The following is a 14,927-nucleotide window of genomic DNA, read 5'->3' as shown; positions in this document are numbered from 1 at the left end:
CTCTAGAATACCAACCACAGCTTTAAAAACTCATTTCAAAGCCAACTTTCTCCAATCCTTGTTTTACTCTCTATTAGTAAGGTATTAATATTTTTTAAATGAACAACAGTGAAACTTTTAAGTCACTCAGTAAAATCGGCAATTATTTGAGATCACCAATAGGAGGACAAAGCACTTAAAAATTCCCTCATTTCTCCTGTCAAAAAACCACCTCCTGTAGTTGAAAGTAATAATGTTGGGCAAAAAAGCATTAGGTCTTGCTTTCCTGCATACAGAATTGAGCTCTGGTTGTCACAGAGTATTTGGAGCCCAGACAATTAGTGATTAAAAGGGAAGTTTTTTCTTTCAGAAGAAGTGACAGAAAAAAAGAAAATTAAGATTATTAAGAACAAACTACATATTCAACACTCTTTTAGGTCCTTTCATATATTTTATGATATAATCACTGGCTACAGTATTGATACAATATAATGCTTTTTTTTTTTTTTTAAGAATAAGCACTTTATTTATTTATTTATTTGGCCATGCCACACAGCTTGCAGGATCTTAGTTCCCTGACCAGGGATCAAACCCGTGTCCCCTGCACAGAGTCCTAACCACTGGACCTCCAGGGAATTCGCTATAATGCATCTTTTAAATTAAGTGCTATTAAAGAGAAAAACAGAGGACTATGGCTTAAAAGAGGACAAAAGACGATTGCTTCCCTCCTGCCCCAGCCCCATATCCAAAGTTTTGACACTATTTATGGAATTAGTCTTCTCTATGGTTGATTTTGGAAGAGGTACTTATTTTGCAAACTACACACAGAAATGAAAGATTTGATTGGTAAAGATCACAGGGGCAGCATTTGAGCAGTAATATTTTGCATGTGAGTAATCCTTTCAACTTTTTAAATGCCTTCACATCCTTTATTTCATTTAATCTTCATTAAAACCCTGTGAAGTCAATTTTATTATTATTCCATCTAACAGATGGGGAAACTGAGACTCAGGAAGACTGAATGACTACAGTAGGGTTCGCAGCTGTCAAGTGATGGAGTCAGGCTTCAGTGCCAAGATCTAACCTTATCTCAGTCTTGAGGACATGGGGAGGGGGAAGGGTAAACTGGGACAAAGTGAGAGAGTGGCATGGACATATGTCCACTACCAAATGTAAAATAGATAACTCTTGGGAAGCAGCCGCATAGCACAGGGAGATCAGCTCGGTGCTTTGTGACCACCTAGAGGGGTGGGATAGGGAGGGTGGGAGGGAGACGCAAGAGGGAGGGGATATGGGGATATATGTATATGTATAGCTGATTCACTTTGTTATAAAGCAAAAACTAACACACCACTGTAAAGCAATTATACTCCAATAAAGATGTTGAAATAAATAAATAAATAATGTTGCAATGAACATAAGGGTGTATATATCTTTTTGAATTCGTGTTTTTGTTTTCTTTGGAAAAACACCCAGAAGTGGAATTGCTGGATTGTATGATATGATAGTTCTATTTTTAATTTTTCAAGGAACCTCTATACTGTTTTCCATACTGGCTGCACTAATTTATATTCCACCAACAGTGCACAAGTGTTCTCTTTTCTCCACATTCTCACCAACACCTAATCACTTAAGTGATTATCTTTTCTTCTGCAATGTTTAACCTGTTGTTAATCCATCTAGTGAATTTTTCATTTCAGATGTCATATTTTTCATCTCTAGAAGTTCCATTTGTTGGGGTTTGGTTTGTTTGGTTTTTTTTTCTTTGTATCTTCAATTTCTCTCCTCACTGTCTTCATGTTTTCCTTTAAATACCTGAACATAATTATAGTAGCTGTTTTAACATCCTAGTCTGCTAATTTTATCATCCCTATCATTTCTGGATCTATTTCTATTGACCTTTTTTTTTTCCTGGTTACAGGTCACAGTTTCCTTCTTCTTGGCATGCCTAGTGGTTTTTTACTGGATGCTGAATGCTATAATTTTAAGTTTCAAGTGACTAGATTTCACTGTCTTCTTTTAAAGAGTGTCAGACTTTGTTCTGGTAAGCAGATTATCATGTTCTAAAGTCATACCGTTTGCAGGCTTTTGTGAATTGTCTTATCACTCTACATAGCGCTTTTGAAATTCATCCATATTGTTGCATGTATCAGTAGTTTGGTTTTTCTTATTGCAGAATAGTATTCCACTGTATGGGTGTACCATAATCTGTTTATCCATTCACCAGTGGATGGACCTTTAGACTTTTTATTTCCAGTTTTGTGCTATTACAAATAAATATGCTATAAAAATTTAGGTATAGGCCTTTGTATGGACAAATGCTTTCAGTCCCTTGAGTAAATTTCTAAGTGTGAAATTGCTGAATCATCTCATAAATGTATGTTTAAGTCTATAAAACTGCCAAACTGTTTTCCAAAGTTGCTGTACTATTTTTTATTCCCACCAGGAAGATTTGAGAGCTCCGGCTGCTCCACATCTTTGCCAGCATTTGGTATTGTCAGTGTGTTCTTTGACTTCTTATTATTGAACTGAAAGAGTTATTTATATATTCTGGATACAACTACTTTATTAGATATATAGTTTGCAAATATTCTTCCTCCCAGTGTGCACCTTGCTTTTCATTTTCCTAATGTTGTCTTTCAAAGGGCAGAAGTTTTTTATTTTGACAAAACCCATTTTATCAATTTTTTTCTTTTATGGTTCATTTTTTTTATGTCCTATTTAAGAAATCTTTACTTAACCCAAGATTATAAAGATTTCCTCCTATGTTTCTGTTTTCTTCCAGAAGTTTTGTAGCTTTAGCTCTTAAATTTTTGTGTCTATAATCCATTTCAGTTTGATATATTTGTAGATGTGAGGTGAGAGTCAAGTTGTTGTTGTCGTTATTCTTGTTACTCTTTTGTTTTTGTTTTCACATACAGAATTCCAATTCCTCCAGCCCCATTTATCTAAAAAGCAGTCTTTCTCCATTGAATTTCCTTTGCACCTTTGTCAAAATTCAGTTGATCATTTGGGTCTATTTCCAGAGTTTCTATTCTGGTCCATTATTCAATAAGACTATTCTCCTGCCATTATCACACTTTCTTGATTATTATGACTTTATGTTAAGTCTGATATCAGGTAGTGTTAGTCATCAACTTTGTGCCTATCTTTCGAATGTATGTGCTAAAGTTTTATTTAAATTTTTTCATGTATATTCATAAATTGAACTACAGAAGCATTTTGTGCTACATTTTGCAGATTTTAGTATTAAAGTTATGTTTGTTTCATAATATTAATTGAGGAACTTTCCATACTTATCTAGGGTCTGAAATAATTTGATTAACATACAAATTAACTCTTCTTTGAAGCTCAGAGGAATTCAGTTATAAAACAATTAAGTAGGTTTTTTTTTTCTTAAAGGGAAAGCTTAACAATCTTTTCCACTTCTATTATTTTTGGTTTTCTATCTCTTCTTGCACCAATTTTGCTCATTTATATTTTGCCAGAAAATTATTCATAATGTTACATGTCCAAGATCAGACAGCTAATTATAGCAGAGCCAGGATTTGAACCTAAGATGTCAGGCTCCAGAGTCCCTGCATCAACCACTAGATATCAGGAAATATTGATACGTAGTGACCTTTAAATTCAGGAAATAATTTGATAAAGTCTTTCATGATATCCTCATGAACAAGATGAAGAAACCTGAGCTACAAAACCTGCTGACCAACATTACCCAAAGAGAGTCCATCGTTAGTTCTCTTCTTTAAACCCATCAAGAAAGAAAATAATAAAGGGCTTAACATAGAGATCCAAAGACATGGATGAGAACATAAAATGTAATTCCTGAACTTGCAAATGATGCAAAAGTACATCTGATAGCTTAATGGAAAAACAGAACTCAAGGGACTTCCCTGGTGGTCCAGTGGTTAAGAATCTGCCTTCCAATGCAGGGGACACAGGTTCAATCCCTGGTCGGGGAACTAAGATCCCACATGCCGCAGGGCAACACAGCCTGCACGCTGCAACTTCTGAGCCCGTGCCACAACTAGAGAGAAGCCCATGCGCCACAACAAAGATCCTGCATGCTGCAACTAAGACCCAACACAGCCAAAAATAAAAATAAATTAATTAAATTAATATTAAAAAAAAAAAAACTCAGAAAATCTTCCCCACTGCAACCTAGTCAATCAAACAAGTGTCAACTGAACAGATTATAGGCCCCACAAGAGCAAAGGCCAAATGTGTTTTATTCATCCATGTAAACAGAGCTCCCAGCAGAATTGTAGCTGCTTAATAAATATTTTTTAACATTTATTGGAAGAAAAATATATACATTACTGATCTTCAACAACTGCACAAGTTTAGACTGAAGATGACATGATTAAACATTGAGACAAGTGGAAAATACAAGTTTTGGTTTGTCACGAGTTCAGTATAAATCAATAGTGTGATGTTGCAGATTTGGCATCAGAAAACTTAAGACTAGATCTTAAGGTAGGGTAAGTCTCTTAAACTCACAGCAAAATAAAGCTAATAATAATCTAAAAGATTGTTTTGAGGGTAAGATCATTCACACGAAATTTTTTTTGCAAACTACAAATGTCCATTATTAAGTACGTATTATTGTTATTAGATTATAAATCCCAACATTAAGCTAAGAAGCACTTTGAGCTTATCTGTAATTTCTCGGTTTTGGGGGGGTTGAAGATTAAGAGAGGGTAGATATGAAGTCCCTAGCAAGATGTCTGAAGCATATTAAACATTTAATAAATCTTAGCATAAATGGATTATCCTTTCATATACAGGAGACTGTATATATACGTATATATTTAATCATTTATACACATATATTTACATATATGGACGGATATATATCAAAATGTAAAGAGGTTTCCCTAGTTATCCCCCAGTCACTATTCTAGATACTGGAGAGACAATGAAGAATTAGATGAACAAAATACTGCCCTCAATTTTTTGTGATTTACTTCTTTCCATCTTCTCTCCCATGTACAAGAATCACTTTTTAATTACAGAAGAAAAACCAAACTGTAAAGCCAATAAAAATATAATGGTTGCCAGGGGTAGGGGGAGAAGGAGGAGGGGGATGAGTTGCTGGAGCACAGAGGATTTTTAGGGCAGTGAATTATATTATCATTTGGCAAAACCTATAGAATGTACAACACAAAGAGTGAACCTTAATGTAAACTGTGGATTTTAGTTACTAATAATACATCAATATTGGTCATCAATTTTTACAAATGTACCACATCAATGCAAGATGTTAACAATAAAGGAAACTGAGAAGGGGAGGATATGGGAACACCGTACTTTCTGCACAATTTTTCTGTAAACCTAAAACTGCCCCCAAAATAAAGTCTATTAGTTAAAAACAAAAAGTCTCTAAAAAAGAGAAGAAAAGAAATAGAAAAACTAATGAAAGCTCTGGTTTGCTTAAGTGAACACTTTCCAAATACTAAATTGCAATTGCATTACTATTCCTGGCAGCAAACAACTAATGGCCTTTTATCCTTTTATGGCAAGAAATCTTCAGCTGCATCTCCCTTTTGGCCCCAAGTCTACTGAACAATAACAATAAAATGCCTGGTCAGGTATAGAAAAACCTCCTTGTTACCAATTTTTTTTATTATATGTGCTTTTATATTTGCTGATTACACGCAATTAGTGGTTGCTTGGCAACGAAGTTTGGGGCTGTCTTCCAGGTAGAGGTGAGTTGTCTAAATAAAGCACCTCATTGTCTTCAGTGCTGGGTTTCCAAAGCCTCCCCAGCATAACCACGGTTATGGAATTCTTCTTGCATTGAGTGACATTCACATCTGGCTCAGCTCTTTTCATATTCATTCATTCAACACATATTTCACGAGTATCTACGGTGCGGGTCACCATGCTAGGTTCTGGAGGTAGAGTGGAGAATAAAGTGGACAATGTCCCTGTCCTCAAGGAGCTTGCATTCTAGTGGGAAGGAGGAAGGACAAACAGTTAAATATAATTTTTCAGGGAATTCCCTGGTGGTCCAGTGGTTAGGACTCGGCGCTCTCACTGTGAAGGGCCCAGGTTCAATCCCTGGTCAGGGAACTAAAATCCCACAAGCTGCACTGCGAGGGCCAAAAAAAAGATTTTTTTCAATTATAACAATTAGGCAAAGCTGAAGATGAGTCCTATGAAGAAAAGTGAAGTAGAATAAGGAGATTTAAAGAATTTGGAAGAAAGTTTCTCTTTGTTCATTTTATAAGTGGTTAGTGAAGGCCTCTCTGAGGGGGTGATAGTTGAAGACAGCTGAATGAAATGGGGGGGGTGGGGGAAGAGCATGCCATAGAGCATTCTCTTAGGGAGAATATCAGAATATCATAGAACTTGGCCTGATAGTAAAAGAAACTATCATACTGTTAATTTTCAGGATCGAGCTGCAGATTGTTTGATACTTTTCAGACACATTTGTCTGATGATTAATTTTATTTATTTATTTTGAACTAGGAATAAATTGACATGTTTTATTAATAGAGGAGCCCTGTCCTTTCAGGCATGATTGTTTATTGATAATAATGAGCCAGTAACTAAAATTTTAACTGGAAGTAAATTGGCCCTAAGAGAAAAATCAGCCAGCCACCACTCAATTTTCCCCTCTCCTACTAAGTTTTTTACAGAGAAATTAAGGCTTAAGTTACACTAGTCTGATCTTTTTTCGTCTTTGAAGATGAGAAACTTCCATTTTAAAGAGTGTAGGGGCTATTTTCTATTCAAAGCTAAACGTTGTTAACATTTTGGTGTTCCTTATTCTGAGGGTTTTTTTTTCCTGTACATAGTGTAGAAATTTTTTTCAACTTAAAATATTAGGATTATCATATACATTTTCCACATGTCTTTCTTACTTACTAATATATGGTACTCATGATTCCTTTTCATTAAATATTCTTCTAAAACATCATTTTTAATAATAGAAATATTTGGCGATCTATTATCTCCCATTCTCACCTACATTGGCTTTTACCTTTTCATTTAACCCTTTGCTAATTTGGAGGATGAAAAGATATTTCCATTTTTACACTTTACTAGTGAAGTTGAACTTTTTCATGTTAATTAATCCTTTTTCTATTATTTTTTCTTCTATCTTTTCTACCAAAGTACTTCATTGATTTATAAAAGCTTTTTATATATTAGGGTTATTAACATTTTTGTCATATGTTACAAATATATTTCCCAAAATATATATTTGCTCCAGATTTTTAACTTTATTAATAAAATTTTTACCCACAAAAGTTTGATATACAACTTTTTGCATTTTTATCTACTGTTTGTTTCTCTACCATGATTCCTTAAAGAAAGGCCTGAGGAGATTGTGAGGAAAAAAAAAAAACCCTAACTTGACTGGAGAGGCCTGAGGAAGGGAAGGGAAAAAAGTATTAAGTCAAGTGTTTCAAGAAGGAGTAGACAGACCTGATCTTAATTCCATCTCAGTATAACTGGACAAGTGTAAATCTCTCAGAACCAGTTTCCTCTTTTGCAGATTGAGGAGAATAATCCTTTTCTGGCAAAGTTGCTGTGAGGACTAGATTTTTAAAATTTAAAGTACCTCCCTTGAGAGATAGTGGGTACCCAATAAGTTGTAACTATTACTAAAAGGGAAGGTGTCCCAAACTGGTGCTTCTCAAATGTCAATGTCCCTATGAATCACAGGGCATCTTGTTGAATGCAGATTCTGATTCAGTACACCTGAGGCAGAGCATTTGTAACAAGCTCCCAGATGATGCTGAGGCTGGTTGAAGGTTCTAGAGTCTTCCAACAATGGGAATCCCTGATGGGGAATATTTAAGAACCAATTTAACAACTGATGTCTATTTTCACAAGAATTGTGACTCTTAGAATTACACAGAATTTGCAAGATAGAAGAGAAAGCTATCCCTTAGAGGATGAAACTGGAATCTAAACTTATCCCAACCAGGTCAATGTTTCACCAGATGAAATTTAATTACAGTCTCTGTCGCTGTCCAGGGAAGCAAAACCTCAGATGGATAGAAAACTGTGCATAAAGAATAAAGTAAAAGATCTAGTGGTCAAATTTTCTCAATGACCTCCTTCTCAAAGGCCCACCCAAAACATCCATCAAAAGGAAATAACAACAACAACAACAAAAAATTGAGGCCTTTAGAGGAAATAAATTGCAGTACTCTGCATGCATCTTTCCATGATGCAGTGTTTTCCAGCCTCAGCCAATCAGGAACATCACCTGGGTCATTTGCTCCCACTCTTAGCACCTCAGAGAGTTCATGGAAGGGGTGGAAGAACCCCAAGCATCTATATTTCTAGACAGAAATGGTTTGGCAACCCCTGCCTTACTGCATCCATCTCCTTTCTTTGCAGTTTAGAATTTATACCAAAGAGGGGTTAACTGAACATAGTGAACAAAGGTTCTGCTGTGAAAAGAACTGGACGACACTCAGTCACCGCATAACCTTGAGCAATTTACCCATCCTCCTTGGGTCTGAGTTTTTTCTCATCTGTAAAACAAAAATAATGAAATCCTCTACATAAGGTCATTATAGAGACCAGATAAAGTAATGGATGTGACAGCCACTTGTAAACTGAACGCAAGTGTGATTTCCATAAATGCATGCATTGTGTCAAATCTTCACTGAACCAAGCCATTAAGATTATTCCTTGAAATCTAAAAAAAAAAAAAACTGGTTCTGACGAACCTAGGGGCAGGACAGGAATAAAGATGCAGACGTAGAGAATGGACTTGAGGACATGGGGAGGGGGAAGGGTAAGCTGGGACGAAGTGAGAGAGTGGCATGGACATATATACACTACCAAATGTAAAACAGCTAGTGGGAAGCAGCCGCATAGCACAGGGAGATCAGCTCGGTGCTTCGTGACCACCTAGAGGGGTGGGATAGGGAGGGTGGGAGGGAGGGACACGCAAGAGGGAGGAGATATGGGGATATATGTATAGCTGATTCACTTTGTTATAAAGCAGAAACTAACACACCACTGTAAAGCAATTATACTCCAATAAAGATGTTAAAAAAAAAATTGTTCCTTGAGGGTTTTAGTGTGGGATTTTATACCCTTAACAAGGAGGAGTCCGTAAACAAAATGTCAAGCTGAAATAAAACCTGGCTAAAAACTCAACTTTGCCTTTCCTTGTTTGAGCCACTCAGGGAAAGATGGCAACCTTCCAGTACTGTTATCTCAACTGTAAAACGTGAGGATGATTAACTCTTTGCTCCCCTCTCAAAGACGTGGAATATCACGTATCACGTAGTACAACTACTACTACCACCAACTACTTTTAATAATTATTTTCCCTTGTGCCATCAAGCTCCAACAGACTCCCAAGACTCTCTCCCCTCTGGCTGCCCCTGAGAGTGGCTCTCTGTCCAGAGAATAATTGATGCCATGTCCATTTCCGCCCCCCACTCTTCCATAGAGATGGCAATTTTAGCTGGACATGTGGCTACCCAGAATAAACACTGCATTTTCCCTTGCAGCTAGGTGAAGCTGTGAAACTACTTTTTAGTCAATGAAATGTAAACATAAATTCATGCAGCACCTTCCAGGAACCTTCTTGAAGAAAGAGCTGGCATCACCCTTTTCCCATCTCAACCTCCTTCTTCCTAGTGGCTGGAATGAAAACCAGATATCTGGAATTACTGCCACCACCTCATACCATGAGGTGACCTTGGAAATGGAGGGTACACAATAGTCTAGGACCCCATTTCCTGGGGATTTCGTAGAGCAGAGCCTATGTTCTGACTTTAAAGTGAGAGAGAGATGAACTTCTACCATGTTTAAGCCAATGTTGTTTATCCAATTTTTACAGCTGAACTTAACTCGTCATACCTAACTCACGTGCCCACCCATTCATCCCTGGCTTGTAAACATGTCCCAGGTGGAGATCCCTGGGAAAGAGGAACTAACAGATGCAGTGTGCATTTTTAGCACAAAATAAAACTAATAAACCGAGTGCTTACTTTAACAGGCCTTATGTTTTTATTCCTTTTAATGCTTACAACAATCCCCATGTATAAATAAGGAAATCTAAAAGATGTTAAGTGACTTGTCCAGGATCACACTGCTAGGAAATGGTGAAGCCAGGATCTGAATCCAGGTCTGGATAGCTTCATAAACCATGTTCTTTGCTAGATGTATCCTCATTGGTAGAGTCTGGTCCACACAACAGGAGAGGGAATGGGACATAAGTCCAGTTTTTCAAAATCAGCAGAAGTACTAAATTTAAACTTGAATTCATACCCTTATCCCAGAAAGATTCAATCAGTAAAAATGTGAGTCAGCTGTTCTTAGCACTTTGTAAAGCACTTCAGGTGAATGAGGAACATCCATTTAAGCCAATTTCCCCAAAAATTCAACTCCCTTTGGGGTTCTCGCACCTGTCCAGCTATTCTTTTCGTCATCACTTTAGCACTCTAAGGATTTAAAAATGGATCTACCCAGAGTAAAACGTCTGATTTATTGCATTTCTAATAAGTCTATATTAAATAATTATTTTTAAGAATGGTGGGTTTGGGAATGCCTTTGGGTGACAGGGAGTGGGAGGAGACTTTCGGAAAAACAACCTTGAGCCAGAAGTCAGAAGAATTTTCTTTTTATCAACCTCAACTCTTTTTCAGACAATGGAGAACGCAGAAGGCAAGGAGTGAAACCCCATAGAGAAGTTGGGGGGAAGAATACGTGACTCTCAAATTCAAACCTGTTGTCAGCAAAAGCGGGAGAGAAACACCTAGCTTCAAGCAAGCCAAGAGTCTCCTCCCTCCTCGAAGGGGACCAAATGAGAATCATCTGTGAAGGATGACAAGTCTGCTGTCCACAATAGAATGCTACATGCAGCGAGAGCCTAAAACCTCCGAAGAAGATACCTCGTCCTCCATTACCCTCTAAACTGCCACCAGTCAGCCTGCTTCCCCGAGACCTGGTGTGGGCCTGGCATCAGTGACAGCTGAGCAGAGGTCGGACGCGTTATAAGCAACTCTCCGAATGCGCTTCCCCAAATCAAAAGAATATTCCTATCACAGCAAAGGAGGCCAAGATCCAGACACTCATAAAGAAAATCAAAGGTGGACTAAGGGGAAACGTATCTAGAAAGGTCTAAGAAAAAGATGTGCTCTGAGGGGACTGATCCTCTGGCCTGAGGAGGGGAGCCTGCACTAGAAGAATCTCCCGCTCTCACTGAGGGAGCTAATACTGTGGTAGTAACAACTTCAGCCCCAAGGCTATGCTGGCCTCCTGGACCAGAACCGCAGCCAAGGCCAGGATGATGGAGGCAACAGAATCGCCACAAGAGACTTAGGATGTCCGGTGGGGTGTGGTCCATGAGAGAAGTCTCCCTGCAGACACAGATGACGGGGTACACTTGTAATTTCATGCTGGATAAGCCTGGGTTCCTGAGAAACCAGGGAGAGTGAGCGCCTCCTTCTTGCCCCCTGCCTGCAGTTTTCCAGTATGTTGTGCCCCATGTGTTCAGAGGGATGATGTGTTAATGAAAAGCCTCCAGTGAGACTAGGATACCAGGAAAACGGGCACATCGGTGATTGTAGTCATGGTGGAAAGGTTACTCTACACCCTCCACCCTTCCTGCTTCCAGGGCTCTGGACTGGTGGGTTGCAGATGATACACAAACATGTCTGCTTTGGGTTGGGATACAGAGACACTTACGTATAAAAAGGGAAAAACATTTCATTAGTTACCATTCATTCCAGTTAAGAAGATGAAAACGTCGTTCGTATTACCAAATGTTTGCCCTTCTGAAATGGTAGAAACGGCCTCAACAGCCTCTAATGGGAGTGTCTTCAGCTGAGCATTGTGAAGATGTCTAGTGAGGAATCAGCGATAATTTGCTTCCAGGCTGGATTTCCCTCTTCGGATACAGACCACCTTAGGAGCTGCTCTCTTCTAATTGTAAGTGTGATGACTTTGAACGGTTGAGCATTTTAAGCCAAAGCTGCTATTCCCTTCTTCCCTCCTGAAAACACATAATTCTTAACTTGGAAAATGTTGTTTTGTATTTTTCTATGTAACCTGAGACTTCTGTGGTTCAGCGCTGGGCTAAAAATGCAGGGCACTTTGCAATAGTATTTCCACTTGTAACTGTTTTGTATATTTCAGCTGCTTAAAAAAAAGTTTAAGGCTGCTTCCCAATCATAACTAAACAATATGTTGTATTTAAAATGTGTGTATGAAATAATTCATCAGCTATTGTATTTAGGGGACTATATTCATTGCATGCAAATTGTTAGTTAACTTTCTGAACTCCAAGTAGGTTAAAGTCAGAAAGCATGATTTTCTTCTGCATGATTCACTTTCAATTTTTTTCTTTACTACCTAAATTTATAAGAAGCATATTTCTGGGAGTTCGGCGCGAAGGCAGCTGGGCGGCATTCTGGCTCCTGCAATAGACTTATTTCTCCATAAGACGCACTCCCTCTACAGCAGTCTCTGAGGACAGGAGAATATTGCTGTGTCAGCGCTCACCACAATGTTTAAAACAAATGTTTACAGTAAATGGTAGCACAGGGATGCTTGTAGCTAATGTCTGAAATTATACATATCTCTGGAAGTTTATCAATCCTACTAAAAAGCAGCAAACCTAAAGAGGCACTGATAGAGCAAACAGCTAGCGGAAATAATAGATTTCTTTTTTCCTAACATTTATTGAATATTTACTCTGTGCCGGGCCAGGGTTCATCACATGGGAGCTTCACAAAAGCCCTATGATAATATTATTTTTAATTTACAGATAATATTTTTATTTATTTTTTTAATTAATTTATTTTATCTATTTTTGGCTGCGTTGGGTCTTCGTTGCTGCACGTGGGCTCTCTAGAGTTGCGGTGAGCAGGTGCGCGGGCTTCTCATCGTGGTGGCTCCTCTTGTTGTGGATCACAGGCTCTAGGCGCGCGGGCTTCAGTAGTTGTGGCTCACGGGCCCAGTTGCTCCGCAGCATGTGGGATCTTCCTGGACCAGGGCTCGAACACGTGTGCCCTGCGCTGGCAGGCGTATTCTTAGCCACTGCGCCACCACGGGAGTCCGATAATATTATTTTTAATTTACAGATTTTAAATTTAATATTATTTTTAATTTAATCTCTGTAAATTAAAAATAATATTGGGTTTAGAAGGTATTAATTACCCATGGTCTCACTGCTAGGAGTTGGAAGGTGCCAGCCAACTTCCAGGCCTCTTTTATATGAGAGAGGAATAAATAAATACCTCTAGGGCAGTTTAAGGAATAAATATCTGTATAAGGTGCTTTCTGTTATATGCAGCTGAAATTAATTATAGCTGTTACATTTACCCAATTACAAGGGATTTCTGATACCACTTGTGGTTCTTCAAGCCCAAATCCAAACACCCTAGCAGACATTCTAAACAGCTGTAATCATAATGTACTCTTCCCAGTGTGCATTAAAAAACAAAAAAATCAATAACTATCTGACAATACAAAAGCTATATCACGGGGAAAAAAATCCCAGTGTTCCAAGGACTTTTATAGGTATAATGACTGTATTTTTCCCTGACCCCAAAATTGACCCCTACGAAATGATAAACATGAATGTGCTTAGAGATTTTCAATAGGACCGTAGGGAAAAGTTATTTCATTCATTTATTCATTTAAAAGCCATTTATTAAGTTCAGGGAAGCTATACAGATAAAAAGGTGGGCCCTACCCTCTAGGAGGCCCCGGGTCTACCAAGAGAGGCATACAAGGAAACGGCCCAGACGGGCCAGTGTGGGAGTGTTGTAGCCCAGCAGAGCCCAGAGCACACGATCCAGTGTTGAGTGAGGGTGGGAGGCTTCCTGAGGGAGGTGATGCCCAAGTGAGTCCTAAAAGCTGAGAGGTATCCGTGGGTAAATCTGGGTAGGGGTTGGCAGAGGGTGCAGGGAGAGAGGCCAGGGCACGCTGCGAGAACTTGAAGCAGCACACTGTGGTGGAAACACGGGGAGGAGACAAGGCCACTGCAGCATATGGGAGCCACATCACGAAGGCCTGGCACCACGATGTCTGGATCACCTGGAAAGCTCCGCAAAGTGCGGAAGCATTTTAGATGGGGAATACCATGTGAATGGTTGTAGTTTAGAAAGATCTCTAAAATGCCGTTCCCTGGGTGAGCTCTCTGACCCTTCCTGCTCTAACACTATGCTTCAAATAACTGGTGTGATTTTTTTTTTTTAAACCACAATAACTTGTCTGAATCTAGACTGATAGGACCCTGCAAGTAACACTTGCCCTCATTTGGGAAGCTAACTTGGCTCACTGAACATGCGGGCCTGATTCTGTCCTCTCGGGACGTGCCTGGTGGACATTCCTAAGTTGGGAAAAGAGATGCAGGTGTAATCCTTTGGGGGTACCGATTCAAGCAGGAGCAAGGACTGGAGCTGAGAAGAGGTGAAGTCTCAGGATTGGGGATTAGGGCTCAGTGATAGCATGTTATCAGCTAGGTGGCTGCAGGGACCGAGAACCCAGCAAGTGCTACACTCACCGCATCAGATTCCTCTGAGGGAACTCTCTTCATATTTGAACATTATCTGCAGACTTCAGGGGGTTTCCAGGGCATGGAACCAGGCTTGGACCCCCAGTGGCTCCTGGGCTAATAAACCCTAACCTGGGTGAGGGAAGGTGAGGGCACCTTCCCTCACCACTTCCACATGCATTGGCCAAAGGTGGTGGGTCCCTCCTCAGCAATCCCATGCCTCCTTTTACTGAGTAAAGAGCAGGAAGCCAGGTGCCAGGCAGGGACTGAACCTGCTTTGTTCACAACTGTATCCTCAGCACCTAGTATAGCACTCACTCAGCACATGGTAGGTTCTCAAGAAATATATGTGAAATAAACAAATGTCAGTTAATTGTGCTTTTGCATATATAATAATAGCAAACATATTGTTAACCATGTGTTCTAAGCATTTACAAGTATTTTATCTTTGAAACATTAT

Source organism: Balaenoptera physalus, assembly GCF_965194825.1.
Source record: "Balaenoptera physalus genome assembly, chromosome: 14".
Classification (NCBI taxonomy): domain Eukaryota; kingdom Metazoa; phylum Chordata; class Mammalia; order Artiodactyla; family Balaenopteridae; genus Balaenoptera; species Balaenoptera physalus.
This window is presented reverse-complemented; position numbering follows the sequence as displayed.